The sequence below is a fragment of the Melozone crissalis genome, unplaced genomic scaffold, assembly GCF_028551555.1.
Source record: "Melozone crissalis strain CALT ecotype California unplaced genomic scaffold, PUWL_Pcris_2 ptg000026l_1, whole genome shotgun sequence".
Taxonomy (NCBI): domain Eukaryota; kingdom Metazoa; phylum Chordata; class Aves; order Passeriformes; family Passerellidae; genus Melozone; species Melozone crissalis.
Window position 1 is genome coordinate 6,563,882 of NW_026535804.1, and position 24,680 is coordinate 6,588,561.

The window sequence follows — 24,680 nt, forward strand, 5'->3', positions numbered from 1 at the left end:
GAGGCATTGCTTGCCTCCAGCATTTCCCTGACCTCAGAGGGAGAGACCTGGCACCTCCCGCCTCCAGGATCTCTGTGGCTTCCAGAGGAAGTGCTGTGCATCCCCTTACTGGGGGGAGAATCAAGGACTTGGAAAAATTGGGCTCGTTTCCTCTGCACGAAGTTCTTGTGTAACTACAGACAAACCCCTGCTTTCCTTTCTGGCTATGGACCCAGACTTGAGCCTGCTCAAAGGCCTGTTTAGTGTGGAGAAGCTCCATGTGTGCCTCAGCTTATCCCTGCAGAATGTTGGGCAGTGAGGCTGAGCTGCAGCTGCTCTTCCCTGTTCTTGCAATGCTCTCCAAGCATCTGAGCCCTGTCTCTGAGGAGGAGGAGGAGGTGGCTGCAGTGTCCCCAGGCTGGACAAGGCCCTGGCTGGAGCCAGGTTCTGCCTGACAGGTCTCCTGCCAGCAGCTGGCACTGGTGCTCGGTGCCCTGAGCCTTGGGTGGATGGTTCCACCACCCCAAACTCCTTCCTGCCCTGGTGGCTCTGGATCACCAGAGTCTCCGGCCACGTGTGGAGAGCTGAGAGGTCTGATTCTCTCTTTGCAGCACCCTGTGACTCCTGTCTCTGTGCTGAGCAGAGCTGGAGCTGATGTTTTGTTCTGCAGCGTGCCAGCACCAGGCTTGAGCAGGGACCAAGAGGTGGGTGTGGCTTAGAGGGAGGTTAAAGCTTATCCTTTAACATATTTAAATAGATAATATATCAAAATGGAGAATGGAAGCAGAGAGAAGGGGATGGAAGAGATCAGAGTGCAGAGAATAGATTTGATGCTATACTGCTGAGCAGAAATTCAGCAAGTTCATGGATACCCTCCTGCTGCAAGCACAGCTGTGCCTGCTGGATGGTGTGTGCTCATCACCTGGGATTCCCCTCCTGATTTTTGAGCCTCAGTGGTGTTTGTCCACTTTGGTTCTCTCTGCAGCCAGGAGAGAGAGAAACTGTCATATTTTTATGGTGACAGCATGCAACTCACTGTCTCCAGAGAGCAAAGCACAGCCAGAGGGATGAAGGATTGTTTTCATCATCCTGCATGTGGGCAGTGACTCACACAGGGACGCTGCATGATGAGGGAGGGATTTCAGAGGCAGGAGGAGAGCCAAAGGTTGAGTCCTGCTGGCAGCCCTTACCTGCAGGGCTGCACAGACTCTAGGATGGTGTTTGCTACAGCAAGATGTCTCCTATGACCTAGGATGGAAGTGGATTGTGACCCACATGGTGACTGGGCTCTTGTAGGACGTGCAGGTCAGAGCAAGGACTGGAGTCTGGGCTGGTGGCAGCAGCAACAGGGTGGTGATGTCACACCAGCTCAGACTGGGGAGGTGAACTGGCCAAACTGGGAAGCTGGGCCTGGTTTGGTAGCACTGCTTTGGTTCTTACAGAACTCTGCAGGACCCAGTCTAGGTGAGAGGCTTTTTATAACATTGGTTTTATCATAACGATTCTCAGAATTTTCACTCCTCAATGCATTGAGACCACTGGTCCTGTTGGCCTGAAACCATTTTTTCCTGCTACTCTGTAGTGAAGATGATAATCTCTGGAGCCACTTCCTGGGCAATTTCAGGGTGAATTGTATCTGTGGTTTCCTTTGTGTTTGCACAAGTACTTATATCTGCAATCATATAGAGAAACTCTCAGCCCCTGGTACTGCAGAGAAGCATCTTATACTGCCAAGAGCTGACATGTCAAAGACTTTTCCTTCCCCCCAGACCTTCAGTTGGGGTGAAGCTGTTAATCCCCTCTCCTGAGACACACCTCTTGTGCTAAATCCTTGCCTGCTAGGAGGGAGCTTGCCTACAACCTGCAAGGTTTAGAGCAACCCAGGGGCTCTGGAATGGGGGTTCTGCACCTCGTGTCCCTCCTCAGGGCTCTCAGGGGAGGAGGCACAAGGCACATTGCCTGGGGGCTGCTTTCCCCAGTGTGTTTTTTGTGGAAATGGAGCCTTGTGGCACTGCATGAGCACAGCTGGAGCAGGGGATAATGTGATGCAGGAGGTGGTCACCTCCAGGCTGCAGGATCCATTTGGTGTGAAGTCCTGGGCATCATCCTCACCATCATTTTCACTGTTGGCAGTGGGAGGGGGATTCACAGAATGACCAGGTTGGAAGAGACCTTCAAGATCATACAGTCCAACCCAGTCCCAACCCCTCACCCAAACCCTGGCACCCAGTGCCACATCCAGGCTTTGTTAAACACACCCAGGGATGGGGACTCCACCACCTCCCTGGGCAGAACATTCCAGAACTTTATCACCCCTTGTCTGAAAAATTTCTTCCTAATATCCAGCCTATATTTCCCTTGGTGCAGCTTGAGGCTGTGTGCTCTGGTTGTGTCAGTGCTGCTGCAGACAGAGCCCAGCCCCAGCTGAGCACAGGCACCTTTCAGGAGCTGTGAGAGTGATGGGGGCAGCCCTGAGTCTCCTTTTCTCCAGGCTGAGCACCCCTAGTTCCCTCTTTAAGGTTGTTAATAGAAGTGTCATCATCCAGTGCTGGATAAATGAGTTGCCAAGAGAATGTTTTGCCATGAGGCTCTGGGCTGGACTCAGTAGATGGAGCTGTGCCCTGGAGGCAGAGAGAATCCTTCTGCTCCAGCTGATGATGGAATTTAATGCTGGATTAGCAGGTGCTGCACTGGCCCAGACCTCAGCCAGGACAGTGTGAAGTTTGGCTGCCTGAAGTGCTGCTGATGTGTGCCCAGGAGCTTCCCTGTGGTGCCAGCTCAACATCTCTCAGCTTCCAGGGACATCTCTGCATCACTTCCCCACCCTGTGCAGACCTTGCTCCTTCTGAGGTGACTCTTAATCCCATCTGACTTTGCTGAAGGAAAACTGATATTCCCTGAGGAGGCACAGGCAGGATCAAAGAGGAGCAAGATCTTTATTCTGGAAAGTTTGGCTGGATTAGGCTCAGCTTTTATAAATATGCAGATCAAGTACCATGACCTACATTTCACTTCAAGGATATTTTATTAACTTTATTTTTTTGACTTGTCATGGCTTGAGTGTGGCTTGGCTGAATGGCTTCAGTCTGTTAAGAGCCTTGGCCTTGACATCAGCTTGTGCTGTTAAGTAATTTGCAATGGGTTTCTTTAATTACAAATGCTCTTATTTTTCATATTGTCACAGTCTGCATGGCAGATAGAGATTTTTAAAAACCACATGCCTCAGCCATGAGGGATTTGTAGAAGCTGTGGCTCAGCTGGGAGTGCAGGCATGGGGCACACATCCATCAGGACATCTGCAGGCAGAGGACAGGTACTCACTGGGAACACCAAAGAGAAAAGTGGGGTGCAGAGCTCTCAGCAAGAGGATGGAAGCCCAGTACTGCTGAAATATCACACCCAAGGAGTTCCAAATGGTGCAGCCACAGTTGTGAGCTGCAGATGAACAAAACCCGTGCTTACCTCTCCTCAGCAGAGTTTCTGCTCTGCAATGAAAGCTGTGAATGTTTTGGAACCTCCAGAGCCATGAGGAGGCTGAAGCACCTTTGCAGGGAGATGTCTGAGGAGGAAACGCCCAGCCAAGGAGGAAAAACAAATTAAATAAAAGCTCTTGCTGTTTTCCTAATTGTTGCTGTTTCAAGTCAAAACACAAACAAAGAAACCTCAGAGGAGTTCACGGTGGGACAGGAGCTCAGTTTGCTGTGCTGGAGCCCTGGCTGGTTCCAGTAATGCTGCTCTCAGCACTGGGGCTGCTGCTGGTGCTTTTGGGGAGAACAGGAGCAAATGGGGCTGTTGGGAGAGGCAAGCACTGAAACAAAAGACTGGGCTGGCAGCCCAGTGGGCTGGAGAGGCCATGGAGCCCTGAAGAACTCAGCCACAGAGGGAAGGAGAAGTTAATTAGATGGAATAAATCATGTCCCAGAGTGTGCTGGAATTGGGGCTTAGGGGGTGAGGGGCAGCTGTGCATGGGGGCAAGGGCAGGCAGGGCATCCTTGTCTGCCCACACTGTCCCAGAACTGGGGCTGAGGTTGGGCTGACCCCCTGGCACCAGGGACATGTTCAGCAGAGCCAGTGGGAGGCTTTAGGCAGTGCAGATTTAGCCCCAAGGTAAGAGGAAATGTTGGGATATTTGGCAGGTCCAGCTGCCCTTCTCCTGCTGCACTTTTTTGCCTCAGCACCAACCCCCAGCAGGGGACATTGTCAGGGTGGTGGCCCAGGCATGACACGGGGGGACTGGAGCACCTCTGCTCTGGGGACAGGGCTGGGAGAGCTGGGGGTGTTCAGCCTGGAGAAAAGGAGGCTCCAGAGAGACCTAAGGCGCTGAAGGAGCTCCAGGAGAGCTGGAGAAGGACTTTGGACAAGGGATGGAGGGACAGGACAAAAGGGAATGACTTCAAACTGACAGAGGGCAGGGTTAGATGGGGTATTGGGAAGAAATTCTTTCCCAAGAGGGTGGGGAGGCCCTGGCACAGGTTGCCCAGAGAAGCTGTGGCTGCCCCATTCCTGAAGTGTTCAAGGCCAGGCTGGATGGAACTTGGAGCAACCTGGGCTAGTGGAAGGCATTCCTGTCCGTGGCAGGGAGTTGGAAGAAGACAATCTTTAAGGTTCCTTCCAAGTCAAACCATTCTGTGATCCTGTGCCATGCAGGCACTGTGTGGCTGAGCCCCAGGGCTGCCTGCAGGCTGGCTCCTCCATGGGCACTGGGGATTCTGCTTTCATGTCCTGGTCCAGTCCCATGGAGCAGCCTGGCTGTGGAGCACAGCAGGAGCTCCTTTATCCTTCTCTGGTTCTGCCTGGCCAAATCACACATGCTCCAAAGCAGTGCAACTCTGATCTGAATAAATAAAAAGCTCTTCCAATTCCCCCCATTCCTTCCTTGCCTCACCCCCAGCTCTGAAAAAGAAGAGTTCAGGAGTTTCACACAGCATCCAGTTTCAGGCAAATGTTTTCTGTAAAGCTAATTGAAAATGTTCCTCTGTGCTGTTCCCACTCACACGAGGCTGTGGTGATGTTCCTGTGCACCCCTGCTCTGGGACTCAGTGGCCACAGTCCAGCACACGCTGCTGAGGAAGGTCCTGAGTGATTACAGCAGGAGCTGGCAGGTTTTGTCAGATCCCCATAAACTCCTGGAGCTTTACAGCAACTGCCCAGCCCCAGAGCACCACCATTCCAAAGAATTTATGGTGCAAAGCCATGTCCCAGACTTGTCAGAGGTCAGCACCAAAAGGCTCAAATCAAAGAATTTGCATTGCATGAGCTGATGGGGATGTGTGGCTCCCTGTTTCCAGCAAAGCCTCTCTCCCTTATCTCTCTCATCTTTGATGCTCCCCTGCCTCAGCAAGGCCCTGAGAGTGCCCAGGCTGGCAGCCACCCCCAGGAGACAGCTCAGAAGGCAGTGGCTGATGTCTGCACGTCCCCAAGGGTCCCTGGGCTGTTTGGATGGGCTGACGCTGCCCAGGCTGGGAGCCACACCCAGGGACCCATACTGGAGACAGCACAGAAGGCAGTGGCTGATGTCTGCACGTCCCCAAGGGTCCCTGGGCTGTTTGGATGGGCTGGATGTGTCCATAGGCAGCTGATGGGCCCCCCTGCCCCATGCCCTCCCTTGGTGCCAGGTTTGGGCACACACAGGGGCTGCGGCAGGAGTGAGGCTCCGTGCAAAGGCTCAGGTTTAGGGCCTGGGCATTGACTTTTGGTGAATTGCCTTCATATTCTTAGTTCTCCACTTGCTCATGAGTGTCACAACAAGAGAGCCTGGAAAAACGCCCAAACACACCAGAAAGGAATCTAATTTCTTTTCGAGGGAGTTGCTGCAGAAAAACATTTGAGTTATTTGCTAAGCTCTAATAATGATACTTTACATTTGCATTGCAGCTTCCACCTAAGGGCATCTTGGCACAGCCAGTAATTAAACCTCCGAGTCCTTGTGAGGGAGACAAAGCTCTTTTCTAACATTTGACAGACAGCTAAACTTTGGGCCAGGGTCAGATTAAGTGGCTTGCTCAGAGATGTACATTGAGTGTGCAGCAAATCCAAAATCAAACAAGAGCCTTGCTCAGCCCAAGGAGACGTTTGGGATTCTGCTCCCTCTGCTCTGCTCCAGTTGGCTTTTGTAAGGCTCTGTGGTTTGATGGCAGTTCAGAGACATCCCTTCTTGGTATTAAATGCAGGAAGGTCTTTAGTTGGATTTAGGCAACAAGGAGAGCTAATTGCAAATTCAATTTTGGTTTAGAAATTGAAGCTCAGTCTCCATCACCTTAGCAGCCACAGAGTTATCTCTCAGGACTTTGCTGCAGCACTAGATTCATTTCAGGTCTGTTTTCTTTAGAGCTTTATGGTCAGTAATTAATGGTATAATTACACATCGACATAATGACGGCTCCTGACACGGCAAAGCTCAGGAGCAGGGCACTGAGTGTGGCTCATTGTTTGCTCTTGTTTCTTTATTTTGGAGGGTGAAAGCAGCTCTGGGCTCTGACAGCCCAGTTCCAGTGGGGGAAACCCTTCTGGGCCAGTGCTGTGTCCAAAGGCACCAGCAGCCCACAGAAACCCACAGGTTCCTTTGCTGTGCTGGAGAGTGTCCTGTCATTTCTTATGGGAAAATCCTGAAAGGGGCAAACCAGGGGGAATCCAGCACACCTGGACTGGGGAGCAGGGCTGCTTGAGCTGAAGGAGTTTTTTCTGTGCCTCTGGGTCCTTCCTGGGGTTTGCAAGTTTTCCCTCCATGCAGTGTCTTGGCTGAACACAGATGTGGGCACTGGGTGCTCTCAGGAGGTTCCAGCGTGCAGGCACAGACAAGCAGGGGCATGTGAAGGACTCTCAGGGCTCTCTTTCCTGCCAGGAGCTGCACTTGGTCATAGTTTCACTGCAGTGGTGCTGCTGGCACCTGGACCTGGATCTGCTCTCTGGTGCTCTTCAATCTCCCCATCAGGCAATGGGGACATCCATGGTGAGGACAGATCTCTCCACCCTGGATATTGGGTGACAGGCAGACCACAGGGACAGCTGGTGGAGTTATTTTAGGGTTTATCCTAACTTTGGCTGCCCTAGGGGTGACACCTAAACTCTGGGGTGTTTCCGCCTGCTTTCAAGTCATGCCATCCCTGTCTGGCCCTGCACATGGCCACCAGTGCCCCCTGAGCCCTGCCAAGCATCAGGACACAGCCAGGCTGGTGGAGCACGGTTGCCCATGGCTCAGACCTTGGCTGCTCTTCCATCCCCATCTACTGGCCAGCCTGGAAAAGAGCTGCTGGGGAAATTCCACGTGGCTGCTCAGCTTGTGGCTGGGCATGCTGGGTCCTGGTGCCATCCCTGCTTGGCTCCCATCAGGATGGTGGGACCAGGGGTGGGTTTGTCTATGAGGAGAAAGTTCACTCAGTCTCAGTTCACTCTGATTTTTGGTGGGATTTTGCAAGACCCAGTGAAGCTTGTATGCAGAGAGGGAAACTGCTTTGTGCTCAGCTCTCAGCTCTGATCAATGTTGGGTCTCTAACTCTCTCTGGGAGTTTCCTGTCCTCTTTCCTGTGCTGAGTTTTAGAGGAGAAAGTAATGCTAGACAGCCAGGAGTGGGACAGCATCTCCACTGCCCTGGCTCATGGTGAACTCTACACACACTTGGTCAAGTTCTCTGCTTTCTCTGTAGCTTTTTCCCCTCCCCAGGAGTGTGCCCATGTCCCCACAGTACCCCAGGGTAGCTGTGCTGGGCTCTGCCTGCCACCCCAGCAGGATGGGGGGCCCTGCACACCAAACCCGGGGTGAGGGCGTGTTTGTGTGAGCTCCAGCAGTGGTGAGGAATCACCTCTGAGGCTGTGCTGAGTCCCCAGGTATAGGCTGTCTGTCCTTGATCTCTAAATGCACACTGGGACTGACTGCCAGTTCTGTAACACAGCCTATCCTTACAATTATCTGCGATCCCCAGTGATACGAGGCATTTAATCTGTGTCTCCTGACTTCTTGTCAGATTAATTACCATCAGCAGGAGTGTTTGCTGCTGTTTTCAGGGGAATCCAGTCATGGGAAAGTGAAGAAACAGCTCTGCTTGTTTCAGCAGGGCTGGGAGGAGGATGGAGGGCACTGAGGGACCTGTGATGCTGCATTGGGGGTCCTGCAACCCTGGGCTGCTGACCTTGGAGGTCTTTTCCATCCTGATACTATGGCCCTGTGGCTTTGCAGGCAATGTCAGGAGCGTAAAAATAATATTAAAAATATTCTGTGCAGTAGAAAGAGCTGGGAAAAAAAATTGACACCTTATGCTGCTCTTCTCCCTTGTCTGAAATCCAATAGCTGAGCTCTGGGAACAGGCGTGTCAATGCCATTACAACTCAGACACTCCCAGACTTTGTCTTGAACAGAAACTGGGATGAAATTATCCTTCTAGAAGTCTGAAATGTTTTTGTGAAGTTATTGAAGCAGCAGGTATGGCTCTGCCATCTCACCCTGGGACCACAGCCCAGGGCTCCATTCCACCCTCCTGTAGTGGGGAAAACAGATGAAAATATCAAAACCTATAAGGAGGCATTAAGGCATTGTGTTAAGAGGCAGTGTTATAAAAACCTAAATACTGAAGGAAATCCTAATTTTGTAATATTCAAAGCTGTTTTATTTGCAGACACATCTTGTGTGCAGGGTTCCCCCGGCGCCAGTGCGGAGCCCTCAGGGCTGAGCCCGGGCAGGCCCCGCCTGGGCCAGCAGGGACGGCGTGTGGGGAGAGGGGAAAAAAGGAACGGGAAAAAGTGCCTGGAGAACGGCACGAGTCTCTTCCCTCTTCCCTCTGTGGGCAGTGATAAATTTGGCAGCTGCTGCAGGGACTGCGTGGGCTGTTTTCGTGTGTGTGCGACCCTTGCTGGTTTCTCAGGCTGCGGCCCCCTCCGAACGCGAGCCGAGGGGTGGAAACCTAATCCTGTGTGTGGGCGGAGAGCCCATCCCGAGCTTTTGGTTTATCCTCGGTAAATCCAAGCGGATGCTCAGCAGGGAGAGCCCATCCTGAGTTTTTGGGATGGCCGGATTTATCCTCGGTAAATCCAAGCGGATGCTCAGCAGGGAGAGCCCATCCCGAGCTTTTGGGATGGCCGGGTTTATCCTCGGTAAATCCAAATGGATGCTCAGCACTGGGGGATGCTCGTGGTACCCATCAGGGATCTGGGTAAAAAAAGCAGAGAAAGGAGGGAGATGCTGAGGCTGAGGAGAGTAGTGAGCAGAGCTGCCAAGCCCTGCTTCTCTCAGATCTGATCAGGAACCCAATGTGCTCTGACCCAACAGCAGCAGGGGCTTATCGCTGGCTGGGGTCTGTGTACAAATCACAAACAGGACAGGACTGCTGGGAATTGCCTTGAGCTGGTTTATTTTCCAGCATCAGTCTCATTACATGGTTTTGACAATGGGAAGATGCAGGGGGAGCCCATCCTGAGAGCTTTTGGGATGGCCGGGTTTATCCTCTGTAAATCCAAATGGATGCTCAGCACTGGGGGATGCTCATGGTACCCATCAGGGATCTGGGTAAAAAAAGCAGAGAAAGGAGGGAGATGCTGAGGCTGTGGAGAGCAGTGAGCAGAGCTGCCAAGCCCTGCTTTCTCCCAGATCTGATCAGGAACCTAACGTGCTCTGACCCAACAGCAGCAGGGGCTCATTGCTGGCTGGGGTCTGTGTACAAATCACAAATGGGACAGGACTCTAGGAATATGTCTCAAGTTGTTTTATTTTCCAGCATCAGTCTCATTGCATGATTATTACAATGGGAAGATGCCAGCAGCTCACATCTCAGGCAGCAGACAAAGAACTTAATGTTACAACTTACTTTAAAAGCTTTTTGACCAATCACACAAAGCAAAAGCACATTGACAGTAGTTCCATCCAACCACTATAAGCACAGGTACCTTTGATTAAACAATGCTTGCTTATTTCGAATACAATACCTGCTTGTGAGCCTTCAAACACAATGCACAGAGCTCCATTATTAAGCTTAGAACTTTTTAATATCTCACTAGATAAACTTTTCTGCAGCTCAGGGAGTTATTCTAGATAAGGGTTAATACACAGACCATTGTTCTATTTGTCCTTACTTTTCTACTTTTCTACTTTTTACATAATTTTTCTGTTGACAAATCTTATGGCTGCTGCTTAGCTCTAACCACAGTTCTGCTGTCTCTGAGGCCTGCCTTTTGCAGCTTTCCCAAAACCCTCTGATTTTATGGATTCCCACAAGACTCACCATTTGCACAGGTGTCACCCCATGCCCTGGCAAATGACATTTTCTCTGTTGTGGGTTGGGAGGGTGCTGTGATGATGTGCTGGTGTTCACCACCTCCTCCACCCCACTGGCTGCAGCCAGGGGATAGCCTGGAGAAAAGGAGACTCAAGGGTGATCTTACCACTCTCTACAACTCGCTGAAAGGTGGTTGTGCTCAGGTGGGGCTGGGCTCTTTCAGGCAGCACTGGCAGAACCAGAGAACACAGTCTCAAACTGCACCAAGGGAAATATAGGTTGGATATTAGGAAAAAGTGTTTTACAGAAAGGGTGATAAAGTTCTGGAATGTTCTACCTGGGGAGGTGGTGGAGTCCCCATCCCTGGGTGTGTTTAAGAAAGCCTGGATGTGGCACTGGGTGCCAGGGTTTGGTTGAGGTGTTGGGGCTGGGTTGGAATTGATGATCTTGAAGGTCTCTTCCAACCCAGTGATTCTGTGAATTCTGTGGATTCTGTGAATTCTGTATGCAATGCTTCCAGCCAGAGCTTCACTTGGGATAGAAAACCCCTTGTGGGCTCATCCCTGTGGTGTGCATAGCAGACCACGGCTGCAGGCAGCTCAGGGTGGTTGTATTGGAGGGGACAAACTGCAGCTCACAAAAGATAACCCTAAATTCTCTCTTTTCTTAAGGCAGAGTCTCCTTTGAACAAATCCATGAGGATGCTGAGGGAGGAACAGCTAGCTCTGTATGGAGTGCAGGAAATGCCTGCCTGGGAAGCTCTTGAGTTCAGCGGTGTGGTTGGAGGCACTTTGTTCTTTTCCAAAAATTAGATAAAATCTAAGGTATTTTCCCAGAAAAATCTCTGTGTCTTTGCCCTCTCCCTGACAGAGGCTGCAGAGCAGAAGTGCATTTGGAGCCCCTTGGGCTTTTCCCATGGAGCACTTGGCTTGTTAAAATATTTGACATCAGAGTTCTTTATTACCTGCAATAAAAAACCTCTGCTAATCTTTAACATGCAGTGTGTCAGAGAAAATGGATTGCATTAAAAACCTGTTTATGGGAGTGTTACTAAAACTTGTAAAAAGGAGTAAAAGTGAATGATGACTGAAAAGCTTCACTTTGTAACAGCAAAGGTGCTGCCCAGCCAGGCAGTGCCCAGTGTAGTGCAGACCTGAACCCAAGGCTCAGTGCCAGGAGGAACTATCACCTCTCCCCTCTCCACCTTTGATTTGCAGAGATTCCCAAGCCTGCTGCTTTGCTCCCTAGCAGTTTTAATTCAAAACTTCTTCAGCAAACCACCCCCAAAATGTCTGTGTTGAAGGGCACAGCCTGTCTGGGGGCATGACTGGGACTCCAGCACTGCCCTGTTCCTCTGGCACTTGGGGTCAGCACTTTATGACATCTTTCCCTCTTTTATGGAGTTTGGAAAGGTTTGAATGTTACAAAATTAGGCTTTCCTGCAGCATTTAGGTTTTTATAACGCTGCCTTTTAACAGAATGCCTTAATGCCATGTGGGTTTTGATATTTTCACCTGTTCTCCCCACTACAGGAGGGTGGAATGGAGCCCTGGGCTGTGGTCCAAGGGTGAGATGGCAGAGCCATACCTGCTGCTTCAATAACCTCACAAAAACATTTCAGACCTCTAGAAGGATAATTTCCTCCCAGTTTCTGTTCAAGACAAAGTCTGGGAGTGTCTGAGTTGTAATGGCATGGGCATGCCTGTTCTCAGAGCTCAGCTAATGGATTTCAGACAAGGGAGAAGAACAGCATCAGGTGTCAAATTTTTTTTTCTGCTCTTTCTACGGCACAAACTATTTTAATATTATTTTTATTGCATTGTAGATAAACAGCAAATGGATGGGTTCCCATGAGAAGCAGGGTTTATCCACCATTCACATCAATTTAGCCAAAGGGAAAGTACAGTTGCATGAGAGACTTCAGTTCTTTAGTGCTGAAATTTCCCCTCTTTTTTATGATTTCATTATATTTACCAAAGCTGGTTCACATTAAGCCATGAAGCCAGTGCTGCATCACCCCATGGCTGGGGGGAGGAATGGGAAAGGTTTGTTCCAGCAACATTGTCACCCCAACTGCTGCTGACAGCAGCTCTCAGCAGGACAGGGGGGTTGAGGGGGCTGCAGGACCCTCTTCTGCATGATTGTATAGTGGGATCAACGTGTCCTTGCTTTCCCCAGTACTTTGATCTGCAAGATGCTGTTTGAAGTGGTCCAAAGCAGAATATTTATGGCAGCATTGCTCTGCCTTAGGCTTTGGAGATGCACCATGGCTCTGTGTGCCATCAGCCCTGGAGAAAAATGCACCATGGCTCTGTGTTATCAGCCCTGGAGAAAAATGCACCATGGCTCTGTGTGTGCCATCAGACCTGGAGAAAAATGAACCATGGCTGTGTGTGTGCCATCAGACCTGGAGAAAAATGAACCATGGCTGTGTGTGTGCCATCAGACCTGGAAAAATGCACCATGGCTCTGTGTGTGCCATCAGCCCTGGAGAAAAATGCACCATGGCTCTGTGTGTGCCATCAGCCCTGGAGAAAAATGCACCATGGCTCTGTGTGTGCCATCAGACCTGGGGAAAATGCTCCAGTGCATGTGTTATGCTGCCTCATGCCCAGCTGGGAGGGAAATGCCAGCTGCCTCAGCAGCTTGTACAGGACAGGGATGTTGTTTTTACCTTGTTGGCCTGGGTGTGATTTGGGCACTCAATCTGGTCGTGAATTCAACAGATCAATTGACCAATGGATGTGCTGGCCTTGTGAATGTGGGGAATTCCAGGAGGTCCCACTCTGGGAAAGTGGTTTTTGATGCTGTTGAGGGCTGGGGCAGGGAGACTGAGCATGAGATCAGCAATAGGATGTGTGTGACCCACAGGAAATCTCCATCCATGTGTGATGCTGATGAATTTGGTGACAGGACAGCAAACAGCAGTGTAAGGAGTGGGAAGAAGATGTGGGAAAGAGCTGATGGATGCAAAAGGCATCGGAGAGCTGGAGCATCTTCTGCAGCTGCCATCAGGATAATGTCTGGAGGTGCCATGTGGGGAGATGAGTGATGTCAGACAGACCCAGAGGGGACCCTGCTCTGTGCTACATCTAACCCTGGCAGTTCCAGCATTAGATCTGGAAGAATTTCTTGCTTTTATGCTGGAAGCTGAGCCCTCAGAGCAAGGACCCTGCCAGATGAGGCCTGGAGAGAAAAATTCTTTTCTGTGGTTGCATTTTTGAGAAGCCAAAAGTCAGAGGGTGGTTCTTCAAAGGCAGGCCCTGCTCTGCAGATGGGCTGCCTCCCAGTAGTAAGCATCTCCCTCTGGTGAACACAGACCAGGCTGGAGCTGCTCAGATCTGAGCTGATTCCTGAAGTCATGTGTGAAGCAGCTGCAGGAAATCTGTAGGTGAAGGGTTGGAAGTGGAGCCGGGATCTCCCTGAGGGTGTTCATATGGCATTTGGAGCAGGCTGTGGAGGATGAGGCTTTGCTTTGGGGAGCCCCAGCAGGGTTCTGGGGGGTGTTGTTCATCTCCTGTGTGCCTGGTGGGGGTGGTACAGCCCCTGATCTCCAAGGGATCAGTGGTTTATCACTGGGACACCTTCTAACGGGATGGCAGCACTGGAGTCAATGTTGTGTGAGCCCAGGCTCACAGGATGCTCAGACCTGTGTCCTCTGGGCCTGCTCCCAGCTCCTGGCTTGGCCAGCATGTCACCCTTCCATGTGACCCAGGGGTGACACACAGGCTGTGTCCCTTCCCTGGGCACTGCCCTGCTCTGAGCTGTGTGCAGGAGCTGAAACCCCACGGATGAGCAGAGCCATGAACCTGCTGAGCAGGAAATGCAGCCTCCTTTCGTCGCTGAAATCTGCTCCCCACCTCTTGGCCTGAGGCTAGGGCTGGGCAGGGGGGATAAACAGAGGCTAAGTGCTGTCAGTGAGGAAGTCAGGAGGTGAGATGGGAGCAGTCTTGGTGCTCTGGAGGGTGACAAACCTCTCACAGGAGGAATTTCTGAACGTCTCCCTAACTGCAGCACGGTACTGTGCGTGCTGCATGGAACAGAGGGAAGGATCCTGCATTTGAGCTCCTCCTTGTCCCTCACCAGAGCCAGGAGCTGCTGGCACTGGGACTGTGCCCTCCCTGTGTGTGCCCAAGCATCTCTGCTCTCTCTTCTGCCACAACACAGCAGGGCTGGAGCCAGCCTGCCACTGGAGACCCTGAGTGTTTCCCAGTTATCCATGCCCTGCGTGGGCTGAGTCACCATCTCCTGGCTGTAAACCCAGCTGAAGGTTTAACCTCACACCCTGCAGCCTCTCCCTGGCTCCTTGTTGCTCCCTCCAGCTGGGAGATGCTGAAAGGCTCCAGTGCCTCCAGAGGGGAGCAGAGATTTCTCCCTTCGTGCCTCAATTAAACACAGAATTTGCCTCCTGGAGCAGAGCAGAGGGTTGGTGCCCCCAAACCTTCTCTGGCAGGAATTTATGGCACCTGTTGGGAGCTCCCCACCATGGTGTCCTCCCTTGGGGGCCTCCTGGCATCTGCTGAGAGGGACCAAGCAGCACATGGGGCCCTCCCTCGGGCCGAGGTGGAGCTGAATGCCTCCTTTGACACCAAGAACCAGACCGAAACTATGTCAGCAGGGAGAGCCAGGGAGGATTTTCCTGTTTTTCCTGTTGGAGGCTTTGAACTGTGTCCTGCAGGGTCAGTGCACGGGGAGACACCTTGGGCTGGGATGGGGAGGGTCTGAAATCCTAGACCCTGGGAAAGGGGAGACCAATTTGCCTGGGAGAGCCCTGAGAGCCCATCCATCTCCAGGGCATTAGCCAGGGAGAAGAATTTGGGGGCAAGTAGTGACCCATGATGTATTCCAAAAGCTGCAATGCCATTTTGGCTGGTCCAGCTGCTACAGGTGAGAGTGTGGTTTGGAAGGAAAGCTTTGAATGCCCCAAAGCCTTGGGCATCTCCACACACTGGTGTAACTGGAAGGGCACCCCTGGGCTGCAACCCAGCTCTGGGTTTGGGAATCCCACATGGATGTTCTGGGATGTGCTCTAAGATGCTCTCTGCCCAGAGCAGGCAGGTGGCCCCAAGTCAAGAGTGCAATGAAGGTACAGCTGAGTCTGTAGGGGCAAAGTTTTGGGGTGGGGAGAGTTTTCCCAAGGCTCAGTGATCCATTCTCCTGCTTTTGTACAAAGAGGCCAACACAGGACCTCAAGTTTCCCAAGTCCTGTCCAAAAGTGGGTACAAGCTGCTGGGAGAGGGAGACAGCCCAGCTCAGGACAAGCAGGTACAGCTGTGGGGTGGCTTGTTACACTGATTCAGTCCCCTCTGCTGCAAGGGCTGCACTCTGAGTTTATTGCTGCATAAACCATAAAGATACAAAAGCTGATAGCACAGCACTGTTTCTCCTGGTGCAGAAAGGTGTTTTGTACTGTGGCTTGTTGTTCTGCCAGTGGAGCAAGGGGCAGGTCATACCTGCAGGGCTCCTTCATAATCCCCAGCTTCAAATCCCCAGAAGGACATACTGGAGAGCAGTGCTGGGGGTTAAATCAGCTCAGCCAGAAATGCTGGGCCCTGGGCCAGCAGCAGATCCCCCACCACCAAAAATGGGTGTGAGAAGAAAAGCTCTTTTGGTGTCCCTGAGTGTGTCAGGATTCTGCTGAGGCAGACAAGTCAGTTCAGGGTTGTGGCTTTCTCCATGCAGGATTTAGAGACACCAAGCCTCCCCTGGGTGGGTTTTCCCTGCCACCCTTTGCCCAGTCTGCAGCAAATGGATTTATTGGTGTCAGGTTGTGAATTTTAGTGGCCCAATGGAAATCCCTGCCAGCTTTAAGCTGGAGCACCAGAGTGATTTTTATTCTTCTGCTGACATCTAGTGTGTGAAAACCTGTAGCACAGTGCACTCAGTGGGTTGGGAAATCTGGATATGGGGGAAAAAAGGGGCTGTTTCTTGCCATATTCAGATACCAGCATGTTCCTCCAGCTTCTCTGTGGGAGCATCAGTGACCCAGGTGACCACCAGCAAGGGGGGGTCCTGCAGGCTGCTGCTGGCTGGCATTTCCAGGCAGAGCTGCTGAAAATTAATCCTAACCAGAGCAAGAGGATGAATTAGAAGTGGATTGTCATCCAAGCCTCTTGCTTGAGGCACTGTGTTTGCTGGGTGTGAATGTGTCAGTGGAAAGGAGGAGCTGCTGTGTTATCACAGGGTGATGTTGTGTCCTCTGCTCAGGGCTGGGATGGCAGCTTGACCAGGAGGCTCAGAACTGTGCATCCCTGCTGGGTGGGGAGAACAGGGCAAAGGAAAGTGGAGCAGTGACTCCTTGGGTTTGGCTTCTCCCCCTTATTCTGCTTCTGGCCTGGTTTCCAAAAGTTACCTCAGGTCAGCGAGTTCTCCTGTTAAATATGGATCTTTTAATGTCTGGTGGTGAATGAGGCTTGTTAATGTCAGCAAATATCCTGTGTGGTGTTTGTGAGGTCCCTAGGACGAGGTGAAAGATGAGAAATTTGACTCTATATTTTTAGAAGACTGATTTATTATTATATTATATTATATTATATTACATTATATTATATCATATCATATCATATCATATCATATCATATCATATTACATCATGTTATATCATATCATATTATATTATATTACATTACATTATATTATATTAATGCTATACTAAAACTATACTAAAGAGAAAGAATACATCAGAAGGCTTAACAAGAATGAATAATAAAAGTCTGTGACTCTTTCTAGAGTCTTGACACACTGGCTGTGATTAGCCATTAAGTTAAAACAATTCACATAGAACTAATAAAAAATCAAACATTCACTTGTTGGTAAGCAATGTCTAAGCCACATTCCAAAGCAGCAAAACAGAGAGAAGCAAATCAGATAATTATTGTTTTCCTTTCTCTTTGAGGCTTCTCAGCTTCCCAGGAGAAAAATTCTGGGCAAGGAAGATTTTTCAAAAAATATAACAATAAAATTCCTGTCGTCTGTCTCAATACACAGAATTTTGGGATATGCAGGTTGCTGGTGGTGTTCTGGAGATGGGGTTGGGACCTGTGGCTCCATCTCCTGATGCTGCACACGAGGAGCACAGTGTAACCTGTGGAGGTGACAGGACACTGCCTGCCCTTGGCACTGCCCCAGCACATTTTCCTCCTTGGTGCTTTAATTTTTTTCATTTTCTTGTGTTTCTCCTCTCTTGTGACAGGAGTCCAGCTTTCAGCCTGCAGGGCTCTTACCACTTTATCACCCTTGTCACCCCTTCAGCATTCACCTTGCTGCTCTGGAGCACCAGGAATGGTCCAAACTCAGGTTTGAGATGGGAAGCTCTGCACATCCCTGTCGGAGTTCAGGACATCATGGCTGTCCTGGATGGCTCAAACCCCTGCCAGGGGGCTCAGAGACCCTGGCACAGAGCCCAGGACCCCTGTGACTTTGATAGTGACCCATGGAAAAAATTACCAATCTTGTATGAGGATCTGCAAGCCACGAAAGTCTAAGTAGAATAACAGTTAGTTTGTCACAGGGTGAAAAATGGATTTTTTGGGGTTTTTAGAATGGCGGTTCAGGAAGCAAGATGGATGAATCTGGGCATGTCCAGCCTTTCTCCTTCTTCTTCTTGGCCTCCATCTTCTGCTGTGATGGTGGCACTTTTGGATTGGTTTAGAGTAGAAGCTCACTGTCTAACATAGGTGAGAGGTATTGGGAAGTTATGGTAAATATTGTACACATAGTTTTTAGTATAAAAAGATAACACTGCCCTGGGGGCAGGCAGAGTGCCTCTGACTGACCTGCTGAGCAGACCTTGGCAGGCCAGAAAAAGAATTTTGTAGATAAGAAACAATAAACAACCTTGAGAATGAGAACTGAAGAGCTCTGACTCCTTCTTTCACCATCAGGCTGAGAAAAGAGACTTTGTAGCTCGTCTCGGGGTCACTCTGAGCAGCAAAAGCTCTGAGACATCCCAAAGAATCCTCAGGGATGGAGTGGACCTGCCCTGTGTCCTGACTGGCCTTGTCCCTATGGCAGTGGTCACCCATATGAGAGGGCTGGTCCCTTGTTCCAGCCTGGTAATTCCTCCTGACACTGTCATGGGACATCTGGTGGCTTCAGGGCTCTGTCATGTCACATCACAGGATGGAGCCAAACAAATGCTCCCCTGTCCTCACATGTAAAATGTGTTTTAAGGTACAAAGTGCTGTGGGAAATCTCATGCTGAAGGTTTTACACTGCTGTTCACATGACTTTATTTTGTACAAAACCTCTCAAATCTTGCCAGAAGTCAAGGTTTATTTCCCCATCCTGAGGGTATTTAATCCTCATCCCATCAACTTTGATTTTCATGTACAATTGCCGAGGAGAGAAAACAACCAAAACATTTTGTATTAGGGAACAGATCAGACATAAATTTATCCTGCAGCCATCCAAGATGCTTATCAGCAAGTTCTTCTCTCCTCCCTAGCTGCATGAGCTTGCAGAAAAACTGGTTTTGCTTGGCTTTGGCTTTCTGAAAGAAGAAATGATTGCTGGAGAAATTCCTTGGGTAGCACACCCCTGCTTAGGATGGGTTGGTGGTTTGAGATGGGATCAAATTGAGGTACCCTGAAGGAAGGATTTGGATCTTGAAAAGGAGAGGGATTTTTTTTTCCCAATAGTTTATTCAGAAAAGTGACCTCTGAATGGGGTGTAACTTATTTCTGCAGTTAAAACCATCTGCTTCTTGCTTTCAGCCACAACCAGCCCACGTTTATGAAATAAAAAATAGGTGTTAAGTGTGATGATGAAGCCAAATCTCACACTCTCCCTCAGATTGTGCTGGGGCTGCAGCCAGGCACAGGCTGTCTGGAGGCAGAGCACATCAGGGCATTCCACCAGCCCAATACTCAGCTTTGCTCTGAGCAATGGGTAAAACCAGCTCTGGTAAAATCACAGTTTTGCAAAGTTGGAATGAACTCTGCTTTAAAACTGCTTGAAAACCAAACTTCTGCCAAAAGGAACTTTTGCCAAACATCATGCCAGCAAAAAAAAAAAAAAAAAAAAAAAAATAGGAAAGGGCAATTATTTCTTCCCATTTTGATACTTTCCATCCACCAGTCCCCGGTGATTCCTACCACATGTATGTGGTTAGAAAGGAGAAAAATACCCCTACTGTACACAGTCCTCTTCCAGCAGTTTTTAAAGCCTTGAATGGCAGGATTTTCATTTGTAAAATGTGCATTGCCTGAGTTTACTTATTAACAAAAGTTTTTTCTTTTGCAGCTGCAGTGTGCCATACCCACCTGAAGATGCCTCTGACACAAGCATTGTAGCCAAAACCAGGGGGATCTTTCTTAGAAGTGCTGTGAACTCAGGAATTCCTCCAGGTGGATGCTGTTCCCAGTGTTTACATTGAGCTGAAGGACAAACTGTCTCTAACCAGCTGAGCTGTGGAGTCTGATATCTGTTTTCACTGATTTTTTGCAAAGTTGCATCTGAGGGCTTATCTTGCTTATAAACAGCTCAGTGCTGTCACCAAGTGGAAAAAGCAAATCCCAGGAAATTGCACGAGCCAGCATAGCCCACCAGTACAGCATTGCCTTTCTGCATGGTAAGGTTTGGATTTGCAACATCACACTGGCTGCTGGGACAGCAAGCACAACATGCCAGCAAATTCATGGATTTTTTTTTTTCCTTTAATTTGCTAAAAGTGGAACTTTCCAGAAGTCCTGATAAAACTTCCCTGGAGAACGTGTTTCAAATCCAAGAGGGGCTTTCTTGTCAGGCCCAGAGAGAATGAGAAACAGCCAGATAAGAAGGGCATGAACCCACAGTGTGAGCAACAAAGACCAAACTCAGCATCCTGGTGAGTCCCCCAAGAGCAGGGTCAGGCTGGGAGCTAACTCTGCTTTATCTCCTGCTGAATAATTCCAGGTCTCATCTTGACAGGGAATGGGAGAAGCGTGGTGATTACGGGATGCTTTCAGAGCTGTTCTCGCCCTGCTTTAGTGACAGCTTGTGATGAGGCGCTAGCAGGTTGTGGGATGATCAAAGGCACAGGGCAGGAATTCCCTGCACCAAGAGGGATGCTGGGTCTCTCTCCAATGCCACCTTAGAGCAGAGGGCAAGAAACACCGAGGTTTTATGCTTCCCCACTTTGTCCTGGTCTTTCCTCACAGTGATAAACAGCAGCAGTCAGTCCACAGTGATTTAGTATGTGGAAAGCCTGAGCTTTATCGGTGTCCCTATCCCGGCTCCTTTTAAGTCTCCAGTAGAAATCTCAGCAAGATTAAAACTGTCTGAGTTTGGATCCACACAGGGTAATGTGGCTGAGCCTCATAAATCCCAGCAGGGTATAAATATCACCCCATCTTCCTCAGCAAAAGCAAAACTAATGGGTACCAGTAATGAAGAGAAGGGTTTGTGCTGCCTGGATCAGTGCTGGAAAGTGCTTTGCACCCCAAATGTCTGCAGAGATGTATCACAGACATGTTTTATGAAAAATCCTTTCCTTAGGATTTTTTCTTCTGAGAAACCTCAGAAACAAAATGTGGACAATAATTATCTGCTGCTATGGAATGCAACAGGTGCATCTTTGGTCTTATGTGGTTGTTTCTAATTATTGGCAATCACAGTCCAGCTGTCTTGGACTCTCTGGTCAGTAACAAGATTTTATTATCATTCCATTCCTTTCTACTCCTTGCCAGCCTTCTGATGAAATCCTTTCTTCTATCCTTTTAGTATAGTTTTAATATATAATTTTCTTTTAATCTAATATATATAATAAAATAATAAATCAGCCTTCTGAAACATGGAGTCAAGATTCTCATCTCTTCCCTCGTTCTGGGACGCCTGTGAACACCACCACAGAGATCACTAATCTTGTGGTGCGTTCTCGCAGTTTCAGGCAGGAATAATTTCTCATTTAAAGGAGAGTTGAGCCATGCAAAGCAGCCTTAGAGCCTGTAGGCGGCAGGAGAGCGTGTCTGATCCGAGCTGGACACTGCCCTGCGCTGTGAGCAGCTCTGCAGGATAGAACAGATGCCACCTGCACAACCTGGCATCAGGAAGACCCTTCTGCTCTCAGACCCCCATCCCTGTGTGTGGTTGTGGGTTGGAGTGATGCCTTGTGCAGGCTGACCTAGAGCAGAGGCTGGACAGAGTCACAGAATAAAGCAGGGATTTATGAAAAGGATCTCCTCAGTGGATCCACCTTGGGCAGCACAAGAGCCCAGCCAGGGCTGCACCCAAGATGAACCAAAATGGTCCCAAAAATGCACGACCGGGCACGGGGTCTGTCACTGTGATCAGTTCTGCTCCATTTGCACCTTGCAGTTCATTGTCCCATTCCAGCTTTAGCCCATCCAGTCCCATCCTGCTTGTTTTTCTCTCTCCAGCCCACGGTGTTTGTGCTCTTGGGCTGAGATTTGGATCATTTGTCCTTGGTGCCCAGCTGGAGCAGGAATTGTTTTGTCTCCCTGTTCTGTGCACAGAGCTCACCATCCCCTGATATGAAGCCCAGACCCACACACTAAAGCAGCACAGAATGTGAAAACTATAAAAGCCAAAACCTGAGGCATGAGGAGGATGCAGGGGTGCAGGGCAGAGCACCTCAAGCCCCAGGCTGTTCCCCAAAGTGCTGTGAGGCTGATGTGGGGTTGCCCAGAGTGAAGCTGGAATCAGACCCCACATCCCACCAAACCCTCCCTTTGGATGGAACCTCTACAGCACTGGCCAGCAATTTCTCACCCTCTGGAGGGTGACAGCACAAGGAGCTGTTCCTGCACAGCCAGGGTCCATTGTCCCAGTCCCCACACTGAGAGTGCCATCTACCACAGCCCTGCTGCTGGGGCAGCCACCACTGCTCCCTTTCCTTTTATTCCTGAAGACACCTGTGGGATCAAATGATGCTGTTTGCAACTGGACCCCCCTCACCCATCACACCTCTGCCCCTCAGGCAAAGACAGGGAGTGATTTCCCCAAGTTTGGGTGGTTTTTTTACTGTCTTGCATTTTAGGGGGAGGTTGGTGAGAGATTCCCTGGAGATGCTGATGAAATGCCTCTGACCTGCCTTGGGCACACACCTCTGTCAGCAGCACCTTCCAGAGGCATCTGTCCCCTGACACTGACTCAGAGAGAGCCTCGGGTATTGGCTCAGGCTCATCAGGACACTTAGGAAAGAAAACCAAAATTAAATAAATGTTTATGGATTAAATGCTTGGTAGGAGGCTCTTACAAGGAATTCAGTTCCCTTTCATTCATTTAAGGAGAACTAAACTGAGCTGTGGTCATTTTAATTCTGCTAAAAACAGTACAAAGAAGCATAATGTGACTTATCTTAATCACTTGAAAAATCAATTCAGTTTAATTTTCTTGAGTGTCTTGCATAGTTTGCCTTTGATTTTTCACATTAATTGGTTTTATTGTGACTGTCTGAAACCCAGCATGACCAGAGCTCCCCTCAGCCACAGAAAATGCTCCTGGGGCTGTGTGCAGAGTGGAAATGCAAAGCTCCTGTGTTGGGTGCCCAGGATGGAGGATAATTTTGTGCAGGATGACAATTGCACAGGATCACTGTGGTTAGAAGGTGCCTCTGGAAGGTTCAGGTCCAGCCCCTCTGCTTAGAGAAGGAACAAACTGCTCAGTGCCTGTCCAGTTGGGTTTGAATATCTGCAAGCATGGAGAGTGCAAAACCTTTTTGGGGCAAATTTTTCCCTCAAAAAAATTTCCCATTTGAACCACTCTAACAGTAGAAAAATGGTTTCTCTGATGTTTCAAACTTACTATTTTTTTATTTTTCTGTTTCTTCCAGCGTGTGACACATAGCTGGGACAACCAAAAAGTGAGAGATGTGCTCTGGGGACCCAAACTCACCTGTGCAGCCCCTTACACTCAGAGCCAGGACAAAAATGGATGGGAAGATGAGAAAAATCCCTGCACACACCATGGCTCTTCAGCAGGGTGGATCAAGCCGAGAGCAGAAATTGGTGGAGCTGCCACAGACTGCTGAGAAATTCAGAATTTCCACCGCCCAGAAGTCAGCAGAGCCATAAGAAAAAGAGGCTTTTACAAAGCACTTTGCAGAGGAGGTGAGTTCATCATCTCTTCATCCTGCAGGTGGGGAGGATGAGGCAGGAGTAAAAGAAACCATTTGCCAGTGGTTGCTTGGCAGAGAAATGCATCCAGGTGCCAGTGTGAGTGCCAAGCCTTTATCCCAGGTATGATCCCACAGCCCTGGGGCTCTGATGGGTAAATACTCATTGTACAAAACAAAACCAGAACTGCCAAGGTGGAAGGAGGGGCAGAAAAAGCACCAAGGCATGGGAATCTGCTCATGGTTCTAAAAAGATTTGGACAAAAGCCAGATTTTAATTTTTGATGGTTTTCCTTGGAGAGAAAAATACCAATAAAATGCTAAATAAAGACAAAAACAAAGCCATTGGCTGTTGAAATCCAAATGTTTGAAGTTTATTCTAATTAAACCCCTATAGGAGCATGTGAAATGGAAAAAGAAATCTGCTTTCTTATGATCCAATAACTCATGAATCATTAAGGTTGGAAAAGACCTCCAAATTCATCAAGTCGTACAATGGTCCATCAGGAACCAGCATCTTGGAGATGAAACTGGAGAGTGGCACCTGGAAAGGAGATGCCATTTCCAAAGAAATGGCAGCAACCACCAGATCCCCTTGGCAGCTCTGGGGTGGAATCTCCATTTCCAAAGGCCAGGAATGGGGGGAACAGCCAGAGGAGAAGCTGCAGTGGGGCTGGGTGTGTAACAGCTGCTGCTTGGAGAGGCTGGTTGCTCTGTGCTCTGAGGAATGCCAAATTACACAATTAAATCAGTCCCTGTTGGATTTAAGCCTTATGGATCTGCATTCCCAAGGGTGAACTGATGGATTTACTGCTCTTTCACCAGTGCTCATTACAGGAGTGTTTTGTGCCAAGATGAGAGGAGGGGATGAGAATTGCACCCCCATCAGCCTCAGCTGAAGAGGGTCTGATGGTGAGGAGGGTCCAAAGGGAACAGCGTGGATGAAGCAGAAGTTTCCCAATGGCTCTGCAGCCTCAGGGGGCTTTGAAATGAGGATCTGAGAGCCTCCAGCAATCCAAGCACAGGGCAGAGCTTCTCTTCTCTTCTCTTCTCTTCTCTTCTCTTCTCTTCTCTTCTCTTCTCTTCTCTTCTCTTCTCTTCTCTTCTCTTCTCTTCTCTTCTCTTCTCTTCTCTTCTCTTCTCTTCTCTTCTCTTCTCCTCTCCTCTCCTCTCCTCTCCTCTCCTCTCCTCTCCTCTCCTCTCCTCTCCCGCAGTGTTTTGTGCTCCTGTGGGTGCCCCACACCTGGAACATCCCCAGCTGTGTCCAGGCTTGTGCTTGTCCAGCAGGAAATAAGATTTCATGTAAGTGAGAAGTGCTCCAGTTCACCCAGACATGGACAAAAGGAGAAACAGACACAAAACTCGTGCATTTGAGCTGTTGCAGACATGGGACCATCCATGGACTCAAACCCCACATTCAAAACCAACTCCTGTATCCAGGCTCAG